The sequence below is a fragment of the Corapipo altera genome, unplaced genomic scaffold (genome assembly GCF_003945725.1).
Source record: "Corapipo altera isolate COAL_440 unplaced genomic scaffold, ASM394572v1 44, whole genome shotgun sequence".
In the NCBI taxonomy this organism is placed as follows: domain Eukaryota; kingdom Metazoa; phylum Chordata; class Aves; order Passeriformes; family Pipridae; genus Corapipo; species Corapipo altera.
This window is the reverse complement of record NW_020884880.1, coordinates 2,545,538-2,573,331: the sequence shown is the minus strand read 5'-3', so window position 1 is coordinate 2,573,331 and position 27,794 is coordinate 2,545,538. Positions and strand designations below refer to the sequence as shown.

Sequence of the window (27,794 nt, the reverse complement as noted above, 5' to 3'; positions counted from 1 at the left end):
TGACTAGGGAAGCACCAACACTATTAGTTTTAGAGGTCAAGTTCTGAACACACTTTTCTGACAAATCTCCTAGTATTGCCTGTGGGAATGTTATTTATGTCAGGATTAAGGTCCATATTTGACTGTTAATTTCATGGTTGTGTTGCACAGCCTGATAATAGGGAAGCTCATAAAAATAAAGATACACTTAGCTCTGTGACCAAACTCTGTCATGCATGTGAAAATTGTTTTTTCTTTTTATAATTACAGCTGGTATTTCAGTGTTCTCTGCCAGCCCTCACTTTCCTCCATCCACACCCACTTTATTTCTTCCTGATGCTAACACAAACATTGATTTGATCACTTTCCAACACATTTGTAGAAAAGATCTCCCACAATTTATAGCTAGCCCTGACAGGATTGCTGAAACTAGACAACTGATATATAACTGCGTTGACTTTGATTCTGGTTTATGTATGCAGAGAATACAGGTGTAGATCTGTTTTTTCTTTCTGCCTAAACAAACAGCTAAGTATAGTATCTTTTTAATGTGCTATGAAGAACAGCAGTTACAGCTGGTTTTCGTACCAGCTGTGTTTTACAGCTACAGGAATTATTAATTTCTGTGAAAAGCCCCCATTTTTTATCTTTACTATCCCTCCATTTTCTGCAGCAACGGACCTGTCAGTTCTTATATTGCTATCTGTGTCTATCTTAGCAAGGAATTTGGTACAACAGGAGTAAATCAGTAGATCAAAGAAGCAGTTGGTGCTATGTTTGTCACATATTCATTGCGTGCATTTGGGGATTTTGCTCCAGCCTAGGGTTATTCTGGTCCCTTGATCAAAACAGAGGACCCCTCTGTTCCTACACGTGGTCACCAAGACTGGTTGCAGGCAGGGAACAGCAGGATAGAGAGCTGGCTTTATGCAGTGGGAGTGAGAAGACTTCTAGAGAGAAATTGCTTCCTCATGTTGATTTTTTTTGTTTGCACTGAATGGAAAGTGGGCTAGAGCCTTTTCTAAGAGCCCCTGGGGTAGCAGATGAGGCCTGAGCACAGGAGAAATGTCCCAACAGGTGTTAGCTCTGATTCCACTCCTATCCCTGACTGCCTGTCCACACTGAGAAACAACTGAGCTCACGTGCTATAGGGACTCTGCAGTGCTCTGGACTGACTTTCCATGGCCACCACACAAACAGCTATCTGGTATTTCTGCCAGTGCACAAATTTTCCTCCATCCCTATACCCTTGGGTGCTGGTTCAGGGCCCCATCAGGCTGTATGGCATGTCAGCAAAAGTGGCAGAGAATGGCTTTCCCCTTCCTCCTGCAGAACCCACCACCCATTCCTGATCCCTCATCTGCAGGCTACCCACCAAAATCAGGAATGAAAGCAGTTCTGTACTTGACACCCTTCCCACAAGCTTGTGTTACCCCTGTACTGTAGTGACTGCAGGATATGCACCACAGGGTAGGAAGTCTGAGAACAGAACTGCAGCAGCACTGCTCCCCCTCTGCGCTGCTCACAGTAGTTTTCATTGCATGAGGTGTGAAGGGGTAGAGAGAGGAGGAAATTTGTCACTTTACCAGAGCTCCTACATAACTTGTATACCATGGCAAAGAAGAACTTGCCTGTTCATCTCATTGGACAGGCAGGGATGGGATCCATACGGTTACCATGTACATTTACACAGTCCTTGTACCATGAGGCTATAAAGCACCATGCTGAAGGAAAGGAAGGTGCTGTGAAGCACAAGCCTCTCTGTGGGATTCTAGTGGGATTGTGTTATGGCATGCTGCATGCACAGTCACTGGCACACAGATCAGCACTTGTACAGGCTGGGACAAGGAGGGAAGCTTTTGATTCTGATGTAGCTGTCTGTCACATGGAGGAGTTCCCCCACAGCTCATAACCACAGACATTTTTAAAAGCACAACAGCCTTTGCAACATACACCATCTCCTCTCAGTCATGACCCAAGTGTCAGATACATCGTGTTATTCCCATTCCACTATAAAAGCCTGCATGGAAAGAGTGCACTGACCTGAATTGGACTCTGGAGCACTGACACAGAGATTTGCTTTTCAAAAGCACTAGAAACAAGCCACAGTACTCCAATTTCTGCTGTTTGTAGTGATCTTCTGTGGGATGCATGCACAGGCTCTCAGAGTGGCTGGGGAGTGTGCTTCAGATACACTCTCATGTGTCCCAGAGCACAGATGGCCAATTGGGCGACATAAGCAAAAATAGTTCTCACTAGAAGATTTGTTCAAGCTCTATAGAATATGAATACGCCTGCCATGCTGCCCCAAAAGGGTGATTGTTGCCCTTGCACTTCAAGAATGATTTTCATCCTTTCAAATTTAAGGTTGTCTGACTTTTCAGTCCTCTTCATGCATCAATCATAATGCAAGCCTCTGAGACTGCCAGTGCTAGACTGCTGCTGAAGAAACGTTCAGTCCTTTCATGGCACAGGATAATTTGCACCTGGCTGGATCTTCTGGAATTTTTCGACTCACTGTACCAAGAGAGATGAAGACTAATAGAAGAAGATGGGAGGACAACAACTGACATAGGGAAGTTAAATAAAGATTCCAAGCTAGAATGAGAGAAGATGAAGGAGGAAGGAGTGCTGGAAATTCAAAGAGTCAGGGGCTGACTGTTGATAAATATGGCAGCAGATACTTAGCATTTGATTCATTTTATAGCATGCAAAGGACCTCAGGTTGTAACAGAAACACTTGTTGGTGTAAGAACTTTTTATGTTCATGCATGTGAAGTAGAACTTTGTGACAGTGGAGCCCACTTTGGATTGGCTCTTTAGATCCTTTTCAGGGGCAGGCATGCTTTTCATTTATACTTCAGAGAACAACTACTGGTATAGTTTTCTCCTAAATGTGGAAACCAAGAAGCTCTGCCAATAAAACTGACATGAACTAAGTGGAAATATTGAAGACATCTGATTCAGAACTGTTCTGCTCTGAACCAAAATGCTAATGCAATTTGGGCCAGTAAGTCCCTAAATTGCCTTTCCATGCTGTTGGAGTGGATCTCTGAAGGAGAATTGAAAAAAAGGGGAAAGAGGAACAGAGTCTTCAATGTATTTTTCCCGTTTTTCTAGCCTCCAGGTATCCCTGTCTGCTTTTCTTGACACACTAGCTCTTCTTCTCCTTCTCTCTTCTGTTTCTTCCTCTTTCTTATCTTTGTCTTCTGGAGCAACAAGCCCAAGTTTTTACTATTTTTCATTCCCTCTTCAATACCTTTCTCTTCTTCCTCATGATGTTATTCAGCCATTCTCATCTGGTATTCTTTGCTGAACCTTCTTCCTCCCTTCATCCTGTCCTCAGGCCTTGCCTGAATTCCATCATGATTTCCAGCTGCATCTCTAGCACTCAGGCACTTTTTCCCTGTGGGTTCTCTCAGGCAACACTTCATACATAAATAGCTCCTATCAAGTACCCACTTGATGGTAAAGTACATCCTGCAGCTTCTGCATTCAACCATCTGCAATTATTTGGTCTCATCTGCTGTTACCTTAACTGACATTATCTTTTCTTCCCTGTCTCTTCCTTTTAAAGAAAAGAACATTAGTCAAAGACATTTCTTTACTGCCCTCTGTGTAATGGGTTCCTATGTTCAATATCTGTTTACTGTTGTAAGCATTTTGTGTAGAACAGCCTTGCTCCCTCACTTAGACCCAACAATTAACTGCTTGCTTGCTGTGTTCAAACAGTGTGATTTTTTTTTTTTAATATTTTACCTGTAAGGCCATGTTTCTGCTTGCAACACACCAGAGTGCTCCACAAACTATATCCACAGCATGTACCCTGCAATCTGCAGCTGAACAAGCTGTGAGGATGGTTCTTTTTTCACCACGGACAAGTCCAGTGCAGACTCTCCTGATGACGCTTTCATAGCTGATGTATTTCTTGGATGCTTGTGTGGTTGTAATTGGTTGTAATATTTGTAGAATGAGCTCTCTCATTGCAAAGTTGTGGAGAAGCTGTTTTGTGTTCTTTGTGCTGCTTCTTTTCTCATAGGTAAATAATAGAATCATAGAATCAGCAGGGTTGGAAAGGACCTCTGAGATCATCAAGTCCAACCCTTGATCCAGCACTGCCATGGTTACTAGATCATCCAGTCTCATCTTAAAAACCTCCAGGGAGGGAGAATCCACCACTTGCCTGGGCAGCCCATTCCAATGCCTGATTACCCTGTCTGTAAAGAATTTCTTCCTGATATCTAACCTAAACCTCCCCTGGCAGAGCTTAAGACCATGCCCTCTTGTCTAGTAACATCACAGTAAAGAAAGTGACAACTTTGCACACAATTCTGTTCACATGATCAACAGTGGATTTTTTCATGTTGAATTCAGCAACAAAAAACTTTAAAAAATATTTTTATTGTGTAGATGTCATGATATCTGTCAGATGCACATTGGGAAAAACCTTGGGTTTTTATTCTCCAGATGCTGTTTTTAAGTGACACAAATTGTCTACATAAATACATGTTCTAACATTAGCAAGTTTTGTTACCTTAAAAAATATGCCAGAATTACCAAGAACACATTCGTAAGTTCTTTCAAACCACCTTTTAAGTATTTAAGTTTCATAAATTAGGTTAGTGGTTTAAAATTCATGTTTTGTGATATGGGAATACACCTAATTTTCTTCAGGAAAATGAGAAAATTAAGTCTTCTCTTCTGAGACTTCCTTAGTTATAAAATGGGTATGATGATATTCACCCTTTGATAATGCATATAATTTATTTCAACATAATTGTGACAGCTGAGATATCCAAACTGACAATTCACAATGCATCAACTTAATTAGCACTTGCAGTCCTCTTTGTGAAAATGAGCAGTTCAGCTGAGTCTTGGAACAATAAGGTGATTCTAATTCAAAGTGCGTGACCCAAAAGAAAACAAAAGAATGCTGAATTATTTCAGTAAAGCCCATAAAAATATATTGTAAAACTTTAGTTATAAAGGAATCATGAGTCATAGAACCACAGAATCACAGCTTCATTGAGATTGGAGATATGAGAAGGTCTCCAGTCCAATATCTTTAAACTTAAAGCAATATCAGCTAGGAGTGCAAACCAGGTTGCTTGTGGCTTTCTTTGGTTGACTCTTGAAAATCTGCAAGTGTGGAGACTGTACAATCTCTCTAGGAAACGTGCTTCAATGGGAGACTGTCCTTGTGGTGTAAAAGTTTTTTTCTTATATCCTCTTAGAAACTCTGACATTCCTATTCATTGTCTCTTGTCCTTCTACCCTCTTGGTGGCTCTCTGCTGAACTCACTTCCTTCTATTAACACCTCTTTTTTTTGTGGAGAATCTGAAACTGTATGCAGTATTCCAGATGTGATCTAAGTGCCAAGCAGAGAGTGATAATCACTTCCCTGAATCTTCTGTCTGTACTTAGTACATCCCACAATACTGTTGTCTGTCTTGGCTGCCGGAACACACTGCTGGCTCCTGTACAGGTTGCTGTCTGTCAAGCCTCCCAGGTGCAGGAGTTTGCATAGATTATTATAAAATTTCTTAATGTTCCTGTGGCAGCCTGTTCCTCCAGCCTGTCTAGGTCCCTCTGCATGACACACCTGCCCTTGAGCCTGTTCTTCCCAATTTGGTATCATTTGCAAGTTTCATGGGAGTGCATTCCATCACCTCCTCCAGGTCACTGAGCAAGATGTTGAACAGGACAGGTCCTGGTACAGAGCCATGCAATACTGTAGTTGTTGCAGACCTCTAGGTAGTATGTGAGCCATTAGCTGGCAACCTCTGAGCCTGACCATCCAAGCAATTTTTCGCCCATCTAGCTGGCCTCTCAGCCAGGCTAAAAAGTTCTGTCTTGGTTACTAGACACAGTGTGGAAAAGCTTGGTTATGAAAAGTAGCACTTAAAAATAATGTCGTAGGATGAGCAATCCTTCTTGTTGCTCTGCCTTAGGGTTAGGTTCAGTCAGCAGGCTTGAATGTGAGAATGTGCAGACAGACACTGATTCCCAGTGGGCATCCCCAGTGGGGATGCTTTCTTTAGGTGTAGAACCAAGTTCACTCTTTTTTCCACCTCCCTTAGTCAAGAACTGATCATGGCTAATACCCTTTAAAATATTTATAATTCCTCTATTTATGTATTATTACTGCACTGCAGGGCATCTGGGCTTTTTACTTGATCTTTTCTTGTAAGGGTTTGTGGTTGTGGTATTGCAGTAGTCTCGTATCACTCATTTGGGGTTGTGATAACAGTAAAGGTACTCTCTGGGTTTGATGTTGAGGCTGGATTTCTGTGCAGAGAACACAAGAATCAAAGGTGAACCTTCATGCCTACAACTTGGGTGCAATAAAACCAAGTCCTGGATTTTAGTTTGTGCATATTTTCTGTTTTACTCTTTTGGGCAATCTATACAAATTAGGATTGTATGGAATGTAGAAATGTAGGATTACCTAGGATTTTGGAATAGCCAAGTAGGTGACATCACTACTAAACATTGCACACAGTGGCATATTCCTGTAGGAAGAATACAGACTATACCAGTCCAAAACAGTCTGCAAGCTAAGAAAGTAGAGGAGGGGGGGAAGGAAATTGAACATTTTTTCCTCTCTCTCTTCCCCCATAAAACTACATAGTCATTCCTGCACTGCCTACTGAAAATTGTCTTGGGCCCAAAGTATCCCCTGTGATCTTCACCAAGACAGTCTCAGCAATAGTGTTATTTAATGTGTATCAAAATCACTGCTGGACACATTTAAACAGATAAGAGTAAGGATGGTTGCAAACCAGTACTTGCACCATACCTTGATGCGATTTTAATTGCAAATACAGGTACAACCACAGTGGATTCTGATGGAGGAATCGATAATTTTTGAGACTTAGACCTGAGACAGTCACCAAGTTGCTCAGGCACATCAGGAATTTGATAGTCAGCAGCAGGCACAGGCCAACAGTTTTAGGTGTGTGGGAACTTGTAAAGCACATAAGACTGAAGTTTAGGTACTTCTTGGAAATGCATTTTTTTAGGTCAGTAATTGTGCCAAAAAAAATAAGTACCTGAATTCCAACTGGATCCTTATTTGGTTATCTAAATCTTCTCCTGGCACTTCCCTTATTTTCCAGTTCTTTTTCCCCAGTATGAGTAGCAGTAGAGACAGAGAGAGGGTGCTTGTAGATAACAACAGAGTTAAAACACAAGGAAGTTTTCACTAGGATGAACCTTGGATAAGAACCTTGTTCATGTTTTACTTTCCCTACTGCTTCAGTGTTTTATGGTAGTGTATCTTTATGAACTTGAGCATGGAAATGCATTTACAGGTCTCAGCAAATGACATATTTCTAAATTGCCACTTTTCACTGATGAAACAGATGACAAGACTCTTTGTGTACAACAGCCCTTATCGGGTAAAGGATGATTAGATAAGGAGAGCATTTAGACTAACCAAACAGGACTCCAGAAATCATGAAATATGACAGGTGTTCACTATCAAGCATTGGAATAAACTGCCCAGAGTGGAATCGCCATCCCTGGAAGTGTTCAGAAGGTTTGGGGATGTGCTTTAATGGTGAACACAGCGATGCTAGGTTAAAGGTTGGACTCGATCATCTTAGAGCTCCTTTCCAACCTTAATGATTCTATGATTTTATCTTTGTAAATGTATCATGTTTGTTTATTATTTGATATTTAATTTTACAACTGTGTGGCTTTCTATCAGAGTTATAGGTTAAAAATATATATAATGCAAAGGATATGCACAGTGGCTAAAATAAAATTATGTAAAGATTGATGAAAGCTATGAAGTGCTGAATCTTAAGACAAAACAAAAGGTGTTTTTTTGTGCTTCCGAAACCAAACATTTTATCATTGCAAAATTCCATAACATGTTGCCAGTAAAGATAATGCTTACAGAACCTTAGGACAGCAGATTATCTTTCTGTATTTCAATCTTCCTAAATGTTGTTAGATTAAATAATTGCTAATAATTTTTACAGCTTCTGTTTTTGTAGATGCAACTGACAATTTAATGTTGCTGAAATTAATGATTTTTTAGCAGCAAACATTCTATTATTCATCTGGTTTATTTTAGCCTAGATACTCTGCATAACCTCTGGGCTTCTAAAGCATCCATGTAACTGAAGAACTTGGTAACTTTTAGCCACCTCTGAAGACAGAAAATTGTTTCCCATTTATTTTAGAATTGTGTAAGACTTTATGGTTTAATCCTTATCAGTCCATTTGAGTCCTTTGCTTGATCAGTCACCTTCATCATTGTAGGTATTTCACCAGGAGAACAGCATTCAAATGCTTTCAACCCTTGGGAACTGGCACAAAATCCCCGAGTATCATGACACACTTGTGTCACTGGCAATTTAAAAAACAAAATTCAGATACTTTAAAGAGGTAGTTGTGTAAATTAAGAATAAACCTGCCATGTGTGTATGTACTAGTTATCCTAAGTATAACAGTTAATTGCATTCAGTTTAGTGATTTTGAGAGGTGGAAACTTGATATTCTGGTAGACGTAATGTTGTTTATTAAACTGCTACTGCTGCTGAGGGACAGTCTCACAGTCTGTTTTATTCATCTGTCATTCATCAAAGGACAACAAAGATAAACAAAAGGTGATGTCATCACTGTGCATTCAGCCATCACAAAGATGCTCTACTACAGTTACCAGCATAATATGGAACAGAAAGAAAATGTACACCACCACCTGTAGGCTGACCACCTGCTCCTGAGAGGGACTTGCACAGCAGTGCTGTCTCCTCCTTCCAACAGTGAGATGGAGCTGACCATGATGCTAATAAGGGAAACCAGAGACGTGTCAGTTGTCTGTTCCACCTGTCCCAATGGACCTGTGCTTTTATGGGATCTTCCATAACCATAGTGATACATACACATTCTCTTACTATTTACCTTTCTCTCAGTAAGCTTTTAGAGCTGATGCTTCAAACTTCTGCTTTCATTTCTTCATAGGGGTGGTCAATGTTATCCCAATACGCTATTGTAAGGATATCTCCTTTCACTCTCAGACCCTTTGTACAGCAGAGTGAATATGTCAGTAATTCTGAAGATATTTTCCAATACAGTTGCTCATTCTTCTCCTAGTGCTTTTGTCTCATATCACGTTTTGGGATCTGCTTTTCATTAAGCAAGCAGTCTCCTAAATTTTAAGGTAAGTGTATACTGGTGTCTTATCCCCTTGTGCACTAAGCAGTCAATTGCCACATAAAGGCACCTTTCATGTAATACCTGAACTGCTTACCAAAGAACTGAAAATATGCAGTGTGTGAAACTGAATGTAAAACTACAGTGAAAGCAGGAGTCATGAACAGAACCACATTGAATGTCCAGGGAATGCTGGAGTAGAGTTAACCTTTTCTTTTGGCTCCTTTCCTTGTCAGAATAGAAAATGCTGATGGAGAAGGGTTGTTGTGTTTCCTATTAACTTCACTCCCATTGCCTAGGTGTATTTCTGCATCTGGTTATAATACTTCAATGCCTCTGCTATCATATCTTAGTGAAGGGACACAGGTGGCTGTTTGTTCTTTAGACAGATGATTCAATTCGTATTATAAACAAAAGGCCAAAAGCAAATGACTTTCAGCTGTCAGCCACAATGGTGACATTATGTGTTGCAATTATATGAAGTGTTCCTCTGACATGTAGTTATGAGGCAATAGCATGGCTAAACAGAATCAGCAGAGAGGTTTGCATTCACCAATATTGTGAGTGGGGCTTTGGCACCATTCTTGTTTATCAGGTTTTACCTAAAGTATAAAATTACATGATAGATGTGAAACCTGAAATGGTAAGCTGTGCTCCCGTCCTCCCTGTCATTCAAATCCATTACCCCAAAGAAGGTAGTGTAAGACCTAAATGGATGAAGTAGCCACCTTTTGTAAAGAAGCCTAGGTGGTTTCAAGTCTTCCATTTGGAGAGGAGAAAGCTGTGGGGATGTGCTCAAGGTTTACAAAATCATGACGGGTTTACAAAATGGATATAAATGCATGCCAAACTTATTCAAGAAGTCCCACAAGATTGGAAAGAGGGAACTGTAGTTTAAAACCGATAAAATCAAGTAGTGAACCAATGGAAGTTTACTGTTACCACAAGAGTCTGTGAAGAGCAGAGACTATTGACAGGTTTTCAAAAAGAGATTGGGCAAATTAATGGACAACAAGCTGATAGACGCTATAGGGAATAGGCAGACAGGGATGAGAAGATCTGCTCTAAACTACCCTACTCCAATAACTACGGACACTGGATGGAAAGGAGAAAGAAATAAAGAATAGACCACACAGCTGAGCTAGGTGGACTATCGTTGTGAGGTCATAGGCTGTCTCTTGTGATCTAATGTCTGCTTCCAGGTTTTTGCCCAGGTCATGGCACCTGTGAACTTCCCTATGCAGCCACAGATACCTCTTAGTCTGTAACCAACTTACTTCTCAGATAATAAGTCATCATCTCTTCTGTCATGTGCAAATACCCCTCTCTTCCTATTGCTGCAGAATTGTAAATGATTTTCTATAAAGACACTAGGGTACCTATTTGAGTGCTTTCTAAATGTGCAGCTGGACTGCTTTTTCTGATGTGCAGCTGGATCTCCCCTGTGGAATGCTACACAGATTGTCTCTTTTCCTACCACTCATGGACAACAGAAAAACTAGCCTTTTTTGTGTATTTCAAAATGCTGCTGAATCTTTCCTTTCCTATATTTAAACATCTTTTACCACATCTCATGAGACAGCTTTCGTTCAGGTTTTATTGTACTCTCCTCTGAACATTAATTTGTCTCCATCTCTATTAAAAAAATGATTTCAAAAAGTGTTCAAAGGGGGACATCATACTCCATGTATAACCTCACATACTGGTGAGGAGAAAGTTTGAAATTAAGAAAGTGAGATAATATCAGACTCTGGAGAGAGCCCCACAATGTTGATATGTCTCACCTTGTTTACTGGAAACCATTCATACCAAATCCCTGAGTCTTATTTTAGAACTGGGTCTGCATCCATCATACAGTGCTGTCACCTAGACCATGTTTTCCATTTTTTTTGTATGAGAATGTTGTGGGTGACTGTGCTAGAAAAATCATGTTCAAATCACATCAAGGGCTAGATAACCTGGCATGAAACTAGTCTGGCTTGATACAATTTCTTCATGACATACAAGGATTGTTTCTCATTGGTGTATTATTTATTAGGTAGTTGTAAATTGTTTGTCCTTTATCACACTCCAGTATTGTTTTGGATATTGAAGTTAGGCTGAGTTGTTTAATTTCTCCAGTGTCATCTCATTTCCTTTTTTTATATCTGGGTCTTCCATCATCGTCAGGGGCATCAGTCCTGCCTCTGTATCCCTCCAGAAGTTCAGCCTCCTCAGGCTCACAGTCTCTTTTCCTTCACTTTTATGGCTCTTCTGGCCTGCACTGTGCTAACAGTCTCATGACAGTCACCTATCTCAGGCATTGTCAGTTATTCATCCTCTCTTTCTACTTGTAAATAACCCTGGTGTATCTCACTAAGCACCAACCACTTGTTAAGTGTTAAGGGAAAACCCCTTTTTTCTCTTTCCTGGAGCATTTCACATCATTGGGAGTAGCCCCTGGTGAATAACCACTTTGCTCTTCCCCTACAAATCCACTTTTTCTGTGATATTTATTGATCTCAGCAGTGGTCAGGCTATTGAGACCATTGACTATTACACTGGAGACCTTCCTTTTACTCTGTGGTCCATCTGTTTTGACCCATTTCTCTTTTCACAGACTTGAGTTTACTTGCATGGATGTATTTTCCTCTACATGTTTTTCATTTGCTAAACACAAGGTCTGTGACAAGGTCTCCTGGATATTGTCACAGCACACGTAATGGTAATGACAGAGTAGCAGTTGAGGAATCAGTCTACAAGGTAAAAACAAATATAGTGGTAAATTTCTTAGTATATTAACTCACATAGTTTCATAGTAAAAGAAAAAACAAAACACAAATAAAATGTGAATTCCAAATAGAAGATGTTGTTTAATTGCTCCAACGTGTACTAAAAATACTCTGCTAGCCATAATACATCTCTCTTTATTTGAAAAATGTATTCTGAGTTCTTTCACAATTCTTCTAGATTCCAGTAATACCTAGTTAATCTGAATAAAGCGTACTGTTCTCCTAGCATATGACTTTAGATCTACAAATCAATTGTCAGCCATGACATGACATTTCAAAGCTTCTATATAATTTAAAAAAATCAGCTCCTAACAATACTAAAACATCTTACTGAAATACACTAAGTTAGTAATATTCCTGGGGGAAAAAATGTTTGCTTACAGTTTGTCCCTCTTCTGGTATTTCTCTTTAATCTCATTCCCTATATCTATAGTTTTGCTTCCAAGAATTAATATGACAATCATTAAAGTAAACATTCCTTCTAAAATCTGTCAATCACTGTCGACATTTTTTCTATGTTTTATGACATTTTGCACTTCTAGAAACACAGTCTTTCCATCCTTTGCTAAATGTCACAGATAGTGTAAAATACTATTCTAAGTAAAATAGTTTTTTCACTTTTTAAAAAAGCACAAATTTATCTCCCAGAAAAAGAGAAAATAAGTGATAGTTCTGTATCTTTTCAAGTGTTGCAAAAATCAGAATACAATATTAGTAAGACATGTTTCCAACACAGCTGTGTCTCCTCTAAAAGTCAGAAGTTTCAATTATTTACTATTGCAGGGTACTCTAAATTCATTTGTCTTGAGTTAAAAGCACAGCAAACAGAACTGAAACTATGATGATAGCTTGAACAATTTCTGTTCTGCTGTGGAACAGTGTTTTCTTTCTTCAGTGTCCCTTCTGAGGCTTTTCAAAGCTAATCTGTTAAAAAGTAAAGCTGCTCCTTTATTGCTCAAGGTTTTTTTTTTTTATTCCCTGATAAGTTCTTTTAAAAATTTAAAAATCTATAATAAAACTATTTAGATTTGGTTTAAAAAATATTATTATTCATGTCATCTAAGAAACAGTTGGATGAAATGTCTTTTTAGGCTGCCTTAAACATTTTTGATGAAGCACTTCTGTGTTGAGAAAATTTTACTTCATTGGAATCAAAATATTAATGGAAATGTATTATCATGATAGACTTAATTGGGAGTTGCCAAGCATCCCTGAGGTTTCAATCACACTTATTCTATTCATTTGTGTGGGGGTGTGGACAACAACTGACTTGGATTGGCCAGTCCAAATTTCTTGATTATCCTTTGTGCAAAATGACCCCTCTCTTTATACAAAATGTGAAGAACATTATTTGTGTAATTAAAAAATACTCAGCTGGCAATATCCTTGAACGCTTGAATTTATTACTCATCTCAGAGATTTACATTTCAAAAGCAAATATATTCCAGAAGTTTTTGCTTTGTTTGTTTTGGTTTTATCTGAGAAATATGTTCCTTTTTTCCTAGTAATAGTGAAGCTTGGATTACAGTTTCTAAATTGCTATGCATAGAGCAATTCCAAATAACATGCAAATTTGCTTCAGAGAAAGTGGTATTGTTGACAAACAATTTGAATGCAGTGTCATGGGAGTACTAAGAAAGCTTCTTTCAATCTTCACAAAAAGTTAAGCAGGAAAAATATAAAGTGTCTGTCAGTCACCAGTGTGAGGAATTTTTCAAAAGTACTTAAGGCAGTTCTTTGCAGGTTTTAAGACATTGCTTTAGTGAGTATTTCCATTTTCAATCAAATATGTGTCTCTGAGTTCTGCATACATGACTGATATTAATCAGCTGCCTACATTTGTTGTCCAAAGTCTGAATCACTCCAAATCAGAAATAAACCCTGATCTAAGTTTTAATTCTTCGCATGGAGAGACTCTGGGATTTTCACTTCTGCTTTCCCTATGGGTGCCTGCCAAAAGATAGCACTTCTCATTGCCAGTCAGTCCTCCGTAGAAGGCATCAAGAATGGTTGAAATGAGTCATTCACCAGTATGACTAGCAGAAACAGCAGAAAATTAAGAGCTCTGGTTATGATTGTGCTCCTGTTGTTCCATACCTAGTCTGTTAGCTCCCCTGCTTGACTGCAGGTTTCCTGGTGAAATGCTAGTCTAGTTTGATTCTTCATGTATGTTGTCTTTCCAGCAGAGGTGTTGAAAAAGGGGATTTCAGAAAATTCCATGGTATGTGCTGAAGTACCAGCCACACTTCTGAAGGATGGGGCTTTTAGTAAAAGTAGAGACTGGAAATACAAAAAAAAGTTTCTGCTGCTGCAAGCCAGACAGAGGTAATGGAAACAGTTGAGCCTGTGTCTCCCTTGGTGAACCATTCTTTTCAATCTTCTGAGACAGACTATCAGCAGTGATGAAACTGTTTGGAATTGAGAGCTACATCCCCAGGCCAGCTGAAAAGGACACAAAACACAGGATTCAAAGGTAGATCATCCTCCAGGCTCTTTGTGGTTCTTGTTACAGAGGGATAACATCTGTGTCCCAGTTTGCAGAACACTTCAGCTAGAAAGTGATATCTTTGCCCCATCCCCTGAAATACAGGCAAGTAATTTTCAAATTCTTTCCTTTTGTCAGTGGTCTAAGACCTGTGTTATATGCAGCCATATGTGATTTTATCCTCAATTTTGACACACAAAAAATCGGAGTCACAGTCCTTAGAAAATAAGGGTTAAAAAATGTTTGATGTTGACCTGAGCAAAAAGAAAAAATCCCAACAGTGCTAAGCCATTGTGGCAGAAGGATGAAAACTTTTATTTTCCTGGGTTTGGGGTTTTTTGGGGAGGATGGCTTATTATCATGATCTTTCAAGGTAATACTTATCAAAAGACATGTCAATTACAGGGCTTTCTGCTCATAATAATGAAGAAATTCCAGACAGGTAAAGGATTCATAATATTTTAGCTTTAGCAGTGTCTTTGACCAGTCCACTCAGCAGTGTTTCTCTTTTTTCCCAAATGTCACACTATTGAACACCATTTTGGTCTCACCTTCCCATCCTAAAATGAGAAATTTAAAATTGTCTTTAGCTTTTTCCATTCCCTTCTATTGAAAACAGGAAATGTGTTTTGGAATGACAAGGACTTCAGTGTCTCTAGTAATCTGTCATTGGAATTCCAACATGGTCATGTTCATCCTAAGAAACAGGAAAATTTACAAGAACTGCACAATTTCAGTAGGAAGGTATCACTGAGTACATAAACAGCAAGTGTATGGGGCAAGTTCTTTGTTCTCTTTGTGTGAGCAACGACAGACTTCCCATTGCCAGAGATAGCATGTGTGCCACAGCTGACCCTACCCCTTGTAGACATTCCTCCCTTCCCACCCCAGGACTGTGGGTGAACTGGCACCCATGGAGGTGCAGGTCTCGCAAACAAAGCATGTGAGTGAAGCAGACTGAGGAGATAATTTGGCTAAAAAGAGCTAGCTGAGCTCTCCAGTTCGGTAATAATCTGTGCTCCTCCTAGTTCTCCATGTGATAAAAATAAAAGATTTTTCCTTGAGATTTAGTCACTCTTGCAAGTAGAATATATTAAATCCATTTCCTTTACCTTTGTCCCTTCTTCCATGCGTAATCTCGCTAATGTCGTTTAGTATCAGTTTGCTTCACATTAAGTCAGTTTGAAGTTTTTAATGGACTTCATAGCTCTTCTTGCTGTTCAAGTGCTCTCAGCAACACAGAGTCATGCAAATCTCTGCAAGTACTTTGTTAAAAACCATTCATACAGCCTCCTCAAATGTTTTAGCCATTTCTAAATTTATCATTTATTACAGTGCTATGGACACTAAGGGTATCAAATTATTAAGAAAATTGTTATCAGGGATTTAGTTAAAAGGAAGCTTTCTCCTTCTATTAGCTTTAGCACTAAGAAAAGGAAGTACTTGTTTCTAGGTGTATCCAAGCTGAAGTGACTTGAAATCTGCCTATTTCCTTTCTAATATATATTACTTCTCATATAAGTATGTATTTGTAAATACAAGTCTCTCAGTCAGGCTCTATGCAGAACTGTACCATTTGGTAATAGAAATAAAAAGAAAGCAATATGAAAACAGAAATAAAATGGTATCCTATGGCTTATGTCATTCAGTGAACACTGTTCCTAGTAGAGTGTCTGTCTCAGTAACCAGCTCTCCATCAAATCTTGAGGGAACATCTAAGGTGAAGTAATGTATAGAAGACTATTGGTTTCAGTAGTTTGATAAAAAGAATATATCTGAAAATGAGTGGGTTGTTTTCTTGGAAAGTGGAAGACTAGATGCTACTCCATAATTGAATTGCTCCAGAAACTGAAGCCCGGATCTTACCTCTCCATAATATGGGGATACGAAAAACCTGAATCGAGATCTGTACTTAATCCTGTGCATAGAGCTTTTTTTTATTTTTTGTTTCATCACATATTGAAAATGCAGATATTTATTTGAACATCAAATTCTGTCCTTTATTTATGCTCCTATGATAGTTTTTGAAAATAACTGATTTTATCCAATGTCACGTAACTATTGTCCACAAATGTGATGTTTTAAACTCTTTATAAGGACTGAAAAGAGGCATTTTGAGAACTGTTCTCTGCCTAAGCACACCTGCATCCCCAAAGCTTCAGTTAGCATCTTCACAGTCTTAACTATGCACTCAGTACTTTTATCTACCTAATAAGGGTTTGTGGTGACATGAAACTGTGCAAGCAAAATTGTTGCTGATATTCTTCTGAGAAAGTGATTAAGGATGTGCGATAGTGATTAAGAATCAATATGAAAGGACTCTCTTGAAGCTACACTTGCTGCCGCTTTTAATACTAGTTACTACTACTACTACAATTAGGTGATCGAGTTATTATCTAAAACGGAGAAATCCTGCCTTGAACTGCAGAGCTCTGACAGACATCCAGGACACTATGAGAGATAGTGCTGAAGTTTTGTTCATAATTAGTTCCTTGAGCTGCCACTAGTTTAAAAATTGGCTTAGGTTAAACTAGTATCAACAATGTGCATGTCTGCTAGTTAAGGCAAGCAGGTGTATCTAACTATGAGACTTAGCATGCATATAGAAAGGAGCGATGAAGAGTGACAGAACCTGAGTGCTGCTGCATGTGGATGTTAAATATTTCCTGTTTCTAAATTAAGCCATCTGTCATCTCTACTTATCTATTAATTGGTGCTTATAAGCCCTTATCCTGCATGTGCAAGGAGAGATCTCCACAGTAAATGTGATAAGAACCTAAAGTACACAGCAGACAATGCTGAGTTCAGAAATACAGAGTAATGGACCAATTCATGGTCAATGGTCTTGTTAAATTTGGCTCCTGTTGGTTTCAGTTTAGAAGAATATGAAAATGCAGGCCTAAATCCAACTCCCTTAAATTATCTCTGGCTTTTCTGATTGCGATGACAGTTCAGTGCATACTCAGATTTACATATGTATTTATATCTTCTTTTGAATAAAATTTTCCTGAAAGGGACTATTAGTCAGAGTATGCAGAATCTGACTTTATGAAACCAGAATCTATAATCCTGATCCATCCTTTTGTATAAATTATCCCAATTCATAAAAGACTTAATACTGGATTGAAGGATGACTGCATATGGATTTCTTTGTAGCCAGGATTCGTTGAATTAGCAACTTAAGAAGAAGACTTGAGCTCACCTTTTTTCTGCAATGGTGGTTTGGCTGATGAAACATGCAAATGGCTTTGTAAATCTGCTTTTACATTAATCATTGTTTAGTCAGCAAATTACTCTGTCTCAATTCATGGCTGTTGTCACGCTGTCCACTTCAGTGGGACTCAAGATATGTTCACTGCCCCAAACTAGTATTCTGTCTGTGGCATAGCTGCTTGGAGTCAGTTACACCTGGATGGATGCTGGTGTCAAAGGGAGTGAGCGTGAAACCTGGGGCCTGCTGCCACTAATTGTAGGCTTTAATTGACTTCAATGGATATTGCAAAATGACCATACATTCAAAAAGACCAAGTTCTGGGACTCAGGACAGTCTGTCTTTTCACAGTCTTCATATCTGATATCTGATAGATAAAGGTGGGGGAATTGATGTGGCGTAGTTTCTTCTGCTCCTCTTGGAAGGAAGATGGGTCTGGCTGCATCTACACTGGTGATATCATTTGAACTGTCAGGTAGTTTTAATGCAACACCTTTCCACTCACTACTCGTGCCTTGTTGTCCTCTCTGGTTTGGTTCTGAGGTTCTAGTTTTGGTGCGCATGAACGTGTCCTACGCACTGGAGTTGTGCTTCAGTGCTTGAGGGAACATTAGGACTGGAGCTCACAAGCCTGTCCCCAAGGGCATACCTAATCTGCACGTGCCTTCAAATGATTCTTAACCATCAACAGCTCACAAAGGATCCTGACACACTTCCTGTCCTCCATAACAGAATAAAGAGCATATATGCTTTCCTGTTAGCTCTTGACATCAAACCCCTAGTACTTTAAAACCCTGCTACTCCAGCCTCCTCCATCCATCCTTCTGGTTTGAAATGCTCAGCCTTTATCTTCTGTGCTGAACCACATGCTGAACCCCTTATTTCTTTCACCACTTTTTAAAATTATTCCTTTTTCTCCTTCTCTTTTTTGCATTGGTAACATCTATGGCCCCTCAAGTGTCTCAGAAAACTAGCATAGTGTAACCTGTGTCCCTGGGGAAATAGTACATCTCATAAATTTGAGCATTGAGAGACAGAAGTGTCTGCAGAAACAGTGTAATTCTGTGGTAATATCAGGAGATATTGCCTTATGAGCACCAGGAGCTAAAATAGGACTTGTGAGCAGTGAAAGATTAGTGGAGACAATGAAAGTTGCATTCCAGAAGATGAAACACTGCACCATACTTTTGGGCTGAAATAGAAGACATGACTGTTCTGGAGAGTTTGAAGATGTCTTTGGATGGGAGCATAGCACAAAGCCTTCTACTCATCTGGTAGTCTGGGTACCATACAGTCTAGAGGACCATGCAGGGCAGTCTGGAGGAGAGCATGATCTCCAGTGCCACTCCATCATGCCTTCTCTTCCTGGATCTGTCTGAATATTGCTGAGGGGTATATCTAGGGATACCTCTTTGGCCTGCACCACAACCACCTTCAACAGTCCCATGAACCAAAGTCTGACCAGGTAAGTGAAGAGTGTTTTAGGCACATCTTTGGATTTGAAGGACAGGCAGTGCACAAGGCTTCTAGGTGGAGTCTGGGGTTTGGGCTTAGAGCTGTGGTGAAAAAGCTACTTGTCATTTGTCTGCTTAACAGGGTTACAGCATAAAAATGTGCCTTTAGAACCTTAAAGTTCCGCTATGACTGTGAACTGTGAGAGAAATCTTAATGCATAATAATATTTGAAACTGCCTGCCCTGAACGGCTGCCTGGCTCAGCCTTGACAACTGCAGCATCTTGTGAGAATAGAATTCCCCCACTTTCCCAGAATAAGATCCTGTCTTCTGGCTTCTTCCCTCTCTGAGCACAGCAGGTTAAGGGCTGATGACATGACACAACGTGCAGTAATACTTGGTGTTGGGGCAGCAGTGAGAAGTTTTCAAGAGAAAGAAGCTTAGCACAGTGAGTGCTGAGAGGAACTGAGTAAGCTTTGGTGGTGGTTCTGGGCCCACACCAAACTCATCCTCACAGGTCAGTGCAGGAGGACAGCAAAGGAAAGGCTTTGAATCCTCTGTTGCTTGCTCCAGACTTCCAGGTGTTGTGACTACTCCTTTAGATAGCCCATGATGGTCAGATTGTTTTGATGCCAATATGTCCGGTTTTACTGTTTGGCTACATTACTTCCTACAGTGCTTATCCCTGGACTTCTTTCCTAGTTCTCTTCCCCTTATGATTTTAATATCTCTAACACTCATCTCTTCCAGTGCATAAGTTATAGGCATGTTCCCTTCCTCTTCCATCCGACTTCTCCCCTTTAATAAAGTTTTCCTATTGGCTTCATCAGTTTTGCAGTAAACATTTGCAGTTGGAGAGGGAGCACCCTTGCTTCCAGAGTCACAGATTTTCATCTCCTGTTGTGCTAGAAGTCCCTGTTCTCATGCTCTTGCTGTACCTCCTCCTGTGCAATGTGGGGCTTAGGCTCTGGCTCCTGGAGAACCTGTCCCTCTCTGGTGCAAACTCACTGGTGCCACACAGTCTGCTCATCTGGCTGTTTCTCTGGCAGCTCAGCAGCTCAAGCAGGGTTTACTACACACTGCTGAGGCCACCATTCCTCCAACCCCAGGCTCAGGGCCACCCTGGGCTCTCCCTGTAGCTGGAGATGTGGGTGGGTGCAACTACTTTGAGGAGCTGAATCCCGCTCCTAGTATTCTGACATGACAGAGGTGTGCCTTCCACTGCTTCCAGCTCTGTAAGTGGTACACACTCTATAGCTTCTGGTTATACTGTCAGTAATATATGTATATCTCATGGCAAAATGGATTCTAGAGGGTGGTATGTCTTATTATTCTTTGGATTTGTTTATAGTAAATACCTCTCTCATTCCTAGAATTATTGCCGTCATATTAATACTAAAATTACATACTAAATGGTGTAGTAATATATTTTTATGACAGGGTACCAGACTTACAAGATATCAGTGTAAATATACTGAGCTACAATATGTTCCAGCGATTCAGTTCTTTAAATGTGCCTCTTGCAATATGACTGAATCAGGCTGAGATGGGCATAGGGAAAGGATGGAGGTTCTATCAGTGTATGGTGAAAGATAGTCTTATAGCAGAGGGAGTGATAGGACCTGTGAAAGTGAAGACCTATTTCTCTGCTGTGCTAGAGGTTACAAGTGCAAACTCAGACAAATCAATGTAAAATATCATTGACTTCAGTGACCTAAGTTAGAAGGGCTAGTTCAGGAAAAAGGATTTAAGTGTTTTACAGCATGAACAGCTAGATGAATTGCTCCTATTTCACCTATTTTGTACTATTCAGAGGGGTCTCATCCATCCTTTTTCCCCTGAAACCTCATCTTAACCTGATGCTGAGACACTTCTCTTCCTTTTTGCAGGGGAGTTTAGGTGCTGGGGAAAAGGCCTTAAGAGGCAAGATGTTTTCAGAATAGAAACCTTAGTACTGAACTCAGCCGCACAGATCAATAGCTGTTGAAAACTCAGCTTACTGCCATGTTTTGCTAATATTATCTCTCTCCACAGATTCTCACTTCCCGAAAGCGTCAAAAGAAGTGTAATGTGCTAAGCCAATCTCATTTTAGTTGTTTTACACCATTCCCCTGCCTTCTCCAATGCTCTTCTAGGGAGTAGGCTAAGTCATATTAAACTGGGCTTTTTTTGGAAACCAACCTCAAAGAAAAGGTCTGGCACAAGGCAATGTTTGTAATACTGTTAGTGAATACTTTTCATGAGATTATTCCCTGGAATAGGTGACTCAGATCTTGTGTTGGCTGTAGTTTTGGGACAAGACATAAATTCTAAGTTGTTGTGAGTTAACCTGAATTTATGAAAGTGAGGAGACTGTCTGGCAGGGCAACACGCACACAAGCACACACACACACATACACACACACACTTAGGCACTGTTCTTCCAGAGGTCAGCAAGTCCCTTTAATTGTTTTCACAGGCATTGTCAGGGAGGGTTCTCTCTCTGTAAACCATTCTGTTTTTCTCTGAAGGTTTGGAGAAAGATACTCTTTTTGTGTTGGATGCAGCAAATATATGTCAGCTAATTAAACTTATTTTGATACTCTGTCTAAGTATGAAATCCTCGATGTCTATGATTTCTTTTTCAAAGTGAGATCTATCACATTTCCATTTTCTGTGTACCTTTTCATTATAAATTGGAGGAAGTTTAGGAAAATAATCTAAGCAACTCTGTCAGTTTTGTAGCTTGAAGGAATTCTGTAGACATCCAGCTACATAAAAATTTTAACTAAACATTTAATTTCAATCCATCTAGCTTCTCCATCTTTCAAGCCTTTTGAGGCAGAATAGTAAATACAAAGGCACTGTGGGTAACACTGTTTGTTTCAAGCAGCTGTGAAATGAGTCCACTGGGTACAGTACTAAACAATTCAAATGACCAGAACTGAATATTACTGTTAAATGAGTTGTGTAGTTGCAAGCATCTGGTGGGTGGTGACCAACAATTGTTTTATCATGCTCTTCTCTTCCTTCATTTTTTAACGCTTGTGTAACCTGAGTAATGCATGTGATTTGGTACTCTCTGGAACACAGTGCTGTACCAGTTTGCATTTCAGTTATCATGGTGAGGTTGTGGCCCTAATTTTGAGACCCCACATCATTATAGTAGTGAATATTAATAGCCCAGTAGTATTCCTCTCCTACTGTCATTGCTTTCCTTCCTCCAGCAAATGCAGTCATGAGCTAAATGTCTTTATCATTTGGACAGATAACAAACTGGCAACTTAATAGAATGATAGGTTTGTTCCAGAAATAAAGCAATTAATTTAATTTATGCTCTTTGATTATTTTTCAGTTCTATGAGTACAGTGGGCAGGTGAAATCAAAAAGGTGGAGGGTAGGGTCAATCTTTGGGGATAAGGCGGACTCTGTTTCATCTTGCTTTATTTTCAAGTATTCCAAGGGTCTCGAGGGGTTACTACTTCATATTCTTATTGTGCATCTCTCTGAGGGTATGATAAGAGGATTGAGGAAGCAAAGTGAGCCTTAGAGACAGCTAAAAATTTGAATGAGTCCTTCCCTTCACTGGTCTAATGGGCAAGGCCTGATACCTTGGTCTCCCCCAGGGAGGAACTACCCCACAGCCCCTGGAAAAGGCCGTGGGCAAGGATGAGTGATGCAGGCAGTCCTGCTGGTCATAGGCTACCAGAAAGAGGCTGAGGCAAAGAGCTGTTTGACTGGAGAAGAATTCATATAAAATGACCTTCCCACATAATGGGATACAAATATTTCACTAACTGGTTTTATCCCTCTGGGCTGTACCTCTAGGAATTAAACAACTACTCCAATTTCCAAAGATGACTATACATGTGGACATGGCATGCACAAGTCCAATATTTTCCTAATTAGATTATTAATAGCCAAGAACATGTGCAATGTGTGCAGTTTGTGTGTGTGTGATCGTGTAGTTTATGCACAAAAATATACCATCAGCTATTATGGAAATGTCTAGGCGGTTTTTTTCTTTTTTTACATATTGTGGGATTGCTAGTAGTCATCCACCTCACACGATTAGTCCAACAATAGACTATTATGCCTTGCCAAAACAACACAAACATACTACATTGGTATTCTTAGGGGCATTCTGGACATCAGTGTGCAAAAGCTTGTACTTCTTTAGGCTCCCTTATTTCTCATGTTTTCCATTTTTAGATTTTGGTTATAGATTTGATTATTGAAATTGGGTCAAAAAATCTAGCAGGAGATTAGCTGCATATTTGAATGGTTTTGTTCAATGAAGATCGATTTACTAATATTTTAATTAATTTTCTTTAGTACTTTCAACCAATTGGAGAGTGTCCGTTATCACTAATGATTTAATCAGAGTACTATATTATGAATGCCATATTTAATTAGCAAAGTAGCATGAGTATTGATGTCAGGTAAACACTTATAGTATTTCATTATAATTGTAAATCTACATACAGTTATAATAAAACTAAGAAGTCAGTAATCAATATGAAGCTGCAGCAATCTGAACTGTGTATCTGTTCTTATAAAAGATGTAATTCAGTTAAATGATAATTTGAATTAATTCATAGTTTGAAGTTCTCAGATGGCATAGATTACTGAGGAACTGCAGGAGTTTGCACCAACAGAAAATTTTGCTGATGATATATCGAGGATTAAAATATTGGGAAAAAATAAATGAAAACATGCTTCTTAAACCTTTTAAATTAAGTTCACCAGTAGTAATTAAAAATGACCGTGTCATAGTGACAAAGATTTAAATTAAGCAGTGTTGTTAACCACAGTTCAGAAATAGTTGATACTTTGAAAGAGTTGAAACCTACAACTAAAAAAACCACTCCAACTAACTTTTACAATCTCCATGACTATTCATGTTCGTAATATTAAGCAGATAGAAAAGTGCTTGCAGATTTGAGGCCTGAAAAATGCTCTTGGCTAAATTCTATTCAGCCTTTACAGATTTCACAGAACTGCTTCTGGGCTTTGCTTCAGTGGGTAGAGAGATTAGGATTTGGACCTTGTCACACAATCTTCTTTGTCGGAGTACAAAGTGGCATTATGCACAGCTACTTGCAAATAATCAGAATGTGAAAGCTAGAGTAGGACTTCATTATAGCATTTGTTCAACTCAAAGGAGAAGCCCAGCATATTCCCAGAGAACTGATATGACTGGAGGTTTTATCTTCCAGGCTCTCAGTTCAGGCACAGGTTAGTCTATGATTTGAAGAACTCAGAATAGTGTTAGTGAATTAGACTGGTATTGACATTATCAACACGAAATTCATTATGCAGTATTTTTATAAGTATATTTCTTGAGACTTATTATCGTTTAGTCAAACCATAATTAAAATGAACTGACTTTTATTTCTTTTCTCTCATTTTTCCTGGTAACAGAACAAAGACGTGATGCGAGGTGTTCTTAGTCTAAGCCAGGTGCTCTGCTGATGCAAATTCACGGCACCGTGGCCTTGCAGCATCCCAAACAGAGGCTGCAGGCATTGTACCACATCTCAGTCCCATGTGGAAGTGCACGAGTACAAGAGTACAAATACAAGAGTTATCTATTACAGTCTTTTCAACCAGGAAGTACTGCTGTTTGGTACATAACATATGTTCTCTTGTTTACTTCAGAATAAATATACTCAAGGCTAGCCTGAACAAGGGGCTCCTAGGAGAATACTTGACTGATTCTTGAAATGCAGCGGCTGGTTCCAGAATGGATGTTGCAGCTCTCCTGAGTACAGCTGTCACTTAGCAGTGTTTGCCTTTCACTCTTCTCAACTTCTTGACATAAAGTAAATTTCTGGAAGGCAGAGATTGGACTTCAAGAGAAAACTAAAGACTAAGAAAAATGAAAGAACGTTAGAATTGGCTTACTGATTCTTGGTATGGTAGTTCAACTTTATGTATGCTTATTAGCAAGCAAGAGAAGAATTGATGTGTCTTACTGGGTTCCTGTAATTCTGCTGAGGTGGAGCCAGTTACAGATGAAACTGTTTCTATGAGTTTATGAGATAGAGAATTCTAATGAAGTTTCACCTAATTAAATTCCAGCAAGATAAAAGAAAAGTACTGTTCCCTAGAGATGAGTGGATGCGTATTGCTAATATCCATGTATACTATGCACCACTGACTCTAAGACAAGGCTCAAAGTAACTGGGTAGAAGTTCTGATAAAACTGTATTCTCTCTAGATATTCAAGAAACCTTTATTATCTCTATGACTAAATAATTGTCTCACCCTTCTTGTCATATGCTTCACCATCCCAATCTCAGCGAAGAAAGAGGATTGATCAAATGAATTAGATAATTCTTTGAAATTAATTCAATAACCTATGTAGAACAAATGTCCCACAAATATTCTCCAGATGACAACAATTTGAATGAGCAAGAAAGACATTTATTGTAAGCCAGATTTTGGGTAGTCCTTCGCAAGACATATCTTGAGAGATTTACAACTGATCCCCTAAAAGACATCATATTGCCCTGTGTCACGCATAACTCCCCATGCATCTGTGGGGAAAACTGGGAATGCAGAACCAGATTTCACTGGAGAATACTAAGGTGATTTATGTGTCTTGAGGGGAAATGTCAAGTATTGGAGCCTAACTCTGTGGTAAGAGAGAAACTAGCACTGTTGATGGCTCCAGAGACACAGTCTTGACTGCTCCCCTACTAGCAGGGGCTCACACCAGCTCTGTCTTGCAAAATCTTGTTCTTTCAAGCTTTTCACTGTCTGCAACACATTCATCCACAGATGTCTTCAGATAACAGGCATCTCTTCCACTTGGATTATGAGTAATATCTGGGTAAAGATGGCATCCTTGCAATTGTCCTGGAGTTAGAGAAACACACCTCTGATCATACATGTTTGGCAATGAGGGCAGTTATAAATATATAAACCCAGAATATGAGGTTTACCATGCATTTTGTGGTAGTTTGTGGCACACTGCTTATCTGTGTATTTATGTATCCATAGAGTCCTATCTGTGACTCAAATTTTATAGGTAGATAAGTACAGAGAGAAGCAATGTACCACAAGCCAATACATATAGATGGGAACAGTACACAGATACTACAGTTTTGTTATGGTGTTATTTTACCACAAGTTAACAGCACAGTCTTTACCTCTGCTCTTGATTTGATCTGACAGAATGAAAAGAGCTGTTCACAAACCATTCGCATACTCACAGATAGGTCTCACAAGTGTACTTGAAAGAATGTGCTATAATCAATGCCATGCACTTCCACATGTCAACCATGAGATGAAAGTAAATCTGAAGGCTGCCAATATGTTTATGTACAACTCTTTGCCCATCCACTGTGACATGTTGTTCTGCTGTCTTATAACTTCTTCATCTGCAGCAAATAGAGCTTGAAATCACTATTTTCATAAAAACAACATGCAGGAAAGGCTACCTACTCATGCAGGCTGACTAAAGCATGAGTTTTCTGGTCACAGTTTATTGTGAAAAACAAAGAGGGACCACTTGAATCTCAAGTGAAAACAGCAGTATTAAAAGGAACCTTATGACCTGGATTTTTTCTTTGATGTTTTGCTTTCCAAGTTTCATGAAATATATTCAGAAATATCGTGTGTAGTTTTTTATGTTTCATCAAGTGAGATCTCAGTTGACTGACTGAGATGAAGTTGGAAATCAACAGGAGGCTCTGCCAGTTTATTTGTTCAGGTGTTTTCAACCAGTCTAAGTTCAGCACTATTGTTATTCTTTTCAAAGGATCCATTCTGACAAGGCAGGAACTTGTTCAAGAAGGAAACAACAGAAAGAAAGTTTCATAAGACAGGATGATTTTTTTATATATATTTTTAAGGAGAATGCTATTTGTCATTTTCAGTCCTTGAAAATCCAGCCAGAAACAGAATCACATCCAAAGCCCATATTTCCATAAGTGGAGCTCTCTGTAATAAACTGTTCCCTCAAAATTGCTAACAAGCTTTTCCAAATTGTAGATGCCCCAATAAAGACTGACATGAGAAGTAGGTAAGCATATGAGAACCAAACACCAGTTCTGGAGTCAGTCTTCACAGCAGTTCTGTCTTGTATTTGATGCCAGTTTAGTACATAAAGTTGCTCTTTTGTTGGACCTCAGCCTCTGCACCTGAAAAATTGATGTAATAAGTGTTTTCTGTAGTGTTTAATGAGATCAATGAACTAAAATGCCAGGTAGCACTGAATTTTCTTGCTGGAGTTACGATACACACCTTGGCCTCATGTCACTGTAGCAGTTTCTGTGTGCTGTGGAAAAGCTAGTGCCATGGAGCTGCTACTGAAACTGCTTCAGGTGCCATTTCCATCCTAGGAATGACTGGAAAGACCCTATGTCCAACTATATGGCCCCAGAATTTCCTCGTAAATGGAGAGTTGCAAATTGTTTCCTGTACCAGTGCAATGTCCTACTGATGCCTAACAGGAGCTGAGGAAAAAAACTCCAGAGCAGTTAACTTAGGATGAGATAAGAAAAGAGTTTGATTCCGTTACAAGACGCACGTACCTTCAGTGCCTGAGATGTTACAATTTATAATTGTAACAATTGTTTACCAATCCGAAGTTTGTCCATCGGTAGCTTTTACCCTAATCCACTCCCTGGCCCACCCCCTGGGAATTGGGTCTGGGAGCTTTTCTTCATCATCTTCATCTTCTTCAGAACACAAAGGGTACACAGTCACTAGTTTCTGACAGTGTTCTGTTGTTCAGGCC

At 39.4% G+C, this 27,794-nt stretch overlaps 1 protein-coding gene across 2 annotated transcripts in view; it reads left to right on the top strand.

The window, feature by feature from the left end:
- CALCR (calcitonin receptor) overlaps nucleotides 1-27,794 on the top strand; it is a 160,845-nt gene that overhangs the window by 37,260 nt on the left and 95,791 nt on the right. The gene's annotated exons all lie outside the window — the stretch shown is intronic.